Below are 4,723 nucleotides of genomic sequence, written 5' to 3' on the forward strand. Positions count from 1 at the left end.
CTAGTTATTAAAGTCATTAATACAAAACCAAATAAAAAGTGCAAAAGATTAAAAATAAAAAGTATTATACTAAACACTTGTCTTCACCAAGTGATGTAAGAGACTTAGGCAAACATGGCCTTGATTGTCAAGAACTCTTACGATCAATCTTGGATCCCGAGACGACTCACACACTCTATGATGGACAATGGATGATGGTGGTGGATGATGGTGTTATGGTGGTGGTGGGTGGTGGATGAAGTGTGAGAGAGGTGGTGTGCCAAGGGATGAGAGAGAATGAAGCCAAGCTCCTCTATTTATAGGCTGAACAGAACGCTGGACACGGCCCCGTGTTCGCTGAACACGGCCCCGTGCCCGTCTGACATTCTCTCTCTTCATTAATTGTAATTGCGAATTACAATTAATGCGCCTGCTGTACTTTCAACACGCCCCCGTGTCCGCTGGGCACGGCCCCGTGGTGAGCAATGGAAGCTTCTACTGGTTTGTCTTTTCTGCTGCTTCCTGGGCACGCCCCCGTGTTCACTGGACACGGGGCGTGTTCAGACTTCTGTTCTCTTCTCTTTGTCTTGGGAGGTGCCGTTGAGGGTCCGGGCAGTTTACTTTTGTTCCTTTTCTTGTATTTATGGTAGAATTAGTGGTCTTTTTGCTTCTTTTGTGATTTTGAGCTCATTTCATCCTGAAAATACAAAAGGAAGACAAAAACACTCTTTTTCCAACATTAGTACTTAAAAAGGGTTAGTTTTATGCCTTAAATGATGTGTTTTATATGTTGCATTTTACACACATCAAATACCCCCACACTTGAACTTTTGCTTGTCCTCAAGCAAAACTCTTTTAATGTGGCTTACACTCCCAAATGGAATAGGTAGAAGAGAGGTTTTTTAACTTGTCCTAGAGTGTCGGGAATCCAAGGTTTGTATAGGTTCTATTTTTACCTTATTTACAATCTTATTCGTCATGGTTTATTTTGAACTTTTCATAAGATAAACTACTTATTTGGGCATAGCATGCCTTATTAAAATTCCATTTATATACAAGTTCACATACCTCACGGGAGATCACTCAATCACTCGGCCGAGGGTGTATATTTAAGTGAATCGCTCGAGAGCGGCACGGATTTACATTTTCCATATGCTTGCCAAGCGATCAATCCTCCTCCTTTTTAACTTTTTACCTTTGTAAATATCAAGAGGTCTTTTGGGGTGAAGGCTTAGGTTTAAAGGTGGGTGGTTGGTTAGTGGTTAGTAAAAGGGCGAAAATCGTAACAAATGTCGGTTTTCGTGAAATACCTTATTTTTTTGGTGACATTTATTTTTGAAGTATTTCTCCAAACAAGCTTTTTGTAGCTTATGTTTGTTTTTGACTTCATATATATATATATATATATATTTTTTTTTTTTTTGTCACGTAAAGGTATGTTTATGAAAAACCGAGTTTGTTACTAAAATAAAGGTGAAAAAATGAAAAAGGTTTTTGGTGGGTAGAAAATTGTTTTGGGGGTAATGAAATGAAAGGTTTAGGCTCAAAGGGGTTTTCTAGGGGGGTTTTGGGTAGGTAAAAAAAAAATTAAAAATAATGGTTTTGAAAGAAAAATAGTTAGTCCTAATGCCTCCATCATTTACTTACTTGGGTTTAAGTTGGTAAGGACCGGGAATGTATCGTCGTGGCAAGTTCTAGATTTGTAAAGACCGAGCGGCTATTCACACAAGAAACGAAAAATGAGCATTTAATCTAAGTATGTGTATTTTTATGCTCAATATAGGCTCAAAACTCACTTTTTGTGGGAATGGGTTTTTAATGTGACCAAGCATATATAATCGAATTTTAGCTAGACTTGTTATACCGTTTCATAATTTTCTTATGTTAGTTCTTTTTATCACGACGCTATCGGTTGTAAGTTTGTAAAAATATAACCTTTTTATAACTTGTTATTCCCAACTTAAACTAAGATAAGTAAATAAAATAAAAAATTGAAAAAGTTTTTGAAAAAAATTTGGGGTGTTTAGCGGTTCCAATAGAGTTTTGTGTAAGGCTTGTTTTAGGATTTTGCAAAATTCCAAGGTTTTAGCATCCCCCCCCACACTTAAATTACACATTGTCCTCAATGTGTCCAAAAATAGAGTTTTTGGTTGATTAGAATATGTAAAAGTGTGTTTAAAAAACAAAGATTTGTGTTACTGGCGCTCTGGACACGGCCCCGTGTTGACCGGGCACGGCCCCGTGGTCAAGTGCCAGTAACAAAAATTATAGAAATGAAACAGAAGCCTGGACACGGGGGCGTGTTCGCTGAACACGGCCCGTGTCCAGTTACCTGAACTGGGTGATTTCCTGCAGGGGGCTCAGCACGGGGCCGTGTTGGTTGGGCACGGCCCGTGTGGAGCCTTCTGTTTTGGAGATTTTTGTCGGTTTGTTCTGTTCTTCTGCATGGTTCCATTTTTTTCTCGTTCCCTTTTTCATCCATTACCACCATGAGTGTGATTTATTCTGCAAAAACTAAAAGATTAAACTAAACTAAGGATAGGTCCGCGGAATGCCTCCGTGGTGCGCCACGTTTATAAGGGTCCTTGGCTAGACCCAATTCCCGGTCACACGTCATTTGATTGGGGTGCCTTGCCTCCCAAGTTACACCGTCGGAGAGCGGCATCCAAGCTTGAGTCGATAACCTTCATGTAGTGGATCGGGTCGTCATCCTCTATTCTTTTCCCAACTCCGAATTTTACCTCATCGTCCCCATATCTCAAAGTTAGTGTCCCGTCATTCATGTCCACTACTGCTTGTGCGGTGGCAAGGAAAGGTCTCCCTAGAATAAGAGGGACCTCGGTGTCTTCCTCCATGTCGAGTATGGCAAAGTCAACAGGATAAACGAATCTGCTTACCCTTACCAAGACATTTTCGATGACACCTTGCGGGAACTTGACCGATCGATCCGCGAGTTGTATGCTTATTTTTGTGGGGCTTGTGGTTCCCAAGCCAAGCCTTTTGAACATTGAAGAGGGCATGAGATTAATGCTAGCTCCTAGGTCGGCCAAGGCATTGCGAACGGGAGATTCCCCTATTGAGCACGGAATCGTGAAACTTCCGGGATCGATCTTTTTTTGGGGTAGTTTATTGAGTACGAGGGCAGAGCATTCTTCGCCTAAATTAACTAATTGCAAATTTTCAATTTTCTTTTTATGTGTAAGGAAGTCCCTCATAAATCTAGAGTATTTGGGCATTTGTGTTAGGACTTCGATAAAAGGAATATTGACATGCAATTGTTTTAGCAAACTTTCGAATTTTGCGAATTGCTCGTTGGTTTTCTGACGAATTAACCTACCGGGGTACGGAACCCGAGGAGCCTTGGTAGGCTCTGTTGATGGGGGAGGGTCCTTCTCTTGCAGATTTGTTGGTGTTGATTCTTCCGTGGTTGGAGGTACTTCTGCAGGCCCTACGGTCCGGTTTCGTAGCGTGATGAGGTGAACTTGCGCCTTCGGGTTGGTTTCGGTATTGCTGGGTAATGCGCCTTGTGGTCTTTCGGAAAAATTTTGAGCTAGTTGATTTATTTGTTTTTCTATGTTTTGAATGCTAGCCTGTTGATTCCTAAAGTTAGATTCTAATTGTAGGAATCTTTCCGAATTTTTCTTGTCAGTGTCAGAGACGAGGCGAGATATAGTATCTTCGAGCCTTTCTCTTCCACTTTGTTGTTGAGTGAAATTTTGTGACTCATTTCTTGATTGCTGAAAGTTTGTTCGTTGTGGTTGTTGGTTACTACTATTGCCGGGCTCCCTCCAACCAAGGTTTGGGTGGTTTCGCCATCCTTGGTTGAAGGTCCCCGTTGGAGGACCCGACGGCCTAGGTCTATTGTCAATGTAGTTTACCATTTCTTGTTGATCGTCCGTTTCTTTCATGCAACTCCAATTTTCATGTGACCCACCACACCCCTCACAAGCCATAACCGAGACTGTTTTTGTCATTTCTAGTTTTTTTATTTTTGAAGAAAGGGCCTCGATTTGGGCTTGTAGAGAGGTGCTTTCGTCCACCTTATGGGCGCCCGGGGCGATAGTTTTATTTCCCCGGGGAGTGTGCCATTGAAAATTGGTTTGAGCAATTTCCTCAATTTGATTATATATTTCGTGTGGGCGTCGATTACCTAAAAGTCCCCCGGAGCTAGAATCAAGTGTCTGCCTAGTATGTGGCAACAACCCATTGTAGAAAGTGGATACTTGTTGCCATATTGCGAGGCCGTGATGGGGACATTTGCGTAATAGCTCCTTGAACCTTTCCCAAGTTTCATATAAGGATTCCCCGTCCTCTTGTGAGTATGTGTTAATTTCAGCCATTAATTTAGCAGTTTTAGAAGGAGGGAAATACTTATATAGAAATTTTTGGGCTAGTTCATCCCAGGTGTTTACCGATCCAGCTGGGAGGGTGTTGAGCCAAGCTTTCGCTCGGTCTTTTAGTGAGAATGGAAACATACGAAGGCGGATGGCGTCGTTTGATGCTCCATTGATCCGAAATGTATCACATATTTCTAAGAAATTAGTTATATGTAGATGGGGATCCTCGTCCGCGAGCCCGTGAAAGGTTGCGGAGTTTTGGAGCATTTGTATCAAGTGCGGTCGAAGTTCGAAGTTATTGGCTTCGACATTCGGGGCATTGATAGCGGCGCCGAGATTACCTACGGTGGGCCGTAAGTAATCCATGAGGGTACGTTGGTCCGCCATTGGGGTTGGGTCACCCGAAA

The 4,723-nt window shown here is 42.1% G+C and overlaps 1 non-coding gene across 1 annotated transcript; it reads left to right on the top strand.

Annotated features, from left to right (window-relative positions):
* The first annotated feature begins 4,218 nt into the window (after positions 1-4,218).
* LOC118489556 lies at positions 4,219-4,325 on the top strand. Its single transcript, XR_004887577.1, has one exon. It is a non-coding gene; the product is annotated as a small nucleolar RNA R71 (small nucleolar RNA).
* Positions 4,326-4,723: the final 398 nt, after the last annotated feature.

The sequence above is a fragment of the Helianthus annuus genome, chromosome 17 (assembly GCF_002127325.2).
Source record: "Helianthus annuus cultivar XRQ/B chromosome 17, HanXRQr2.0-SUNRISE, whole genome shotgun sequence".
Lineage (NCBI taxonomy): Eukaryota > Viridiplantae > Streptophyta > Magnoliopsida > Asterales > Asteraceae > Helianthus > Helianthus annuus.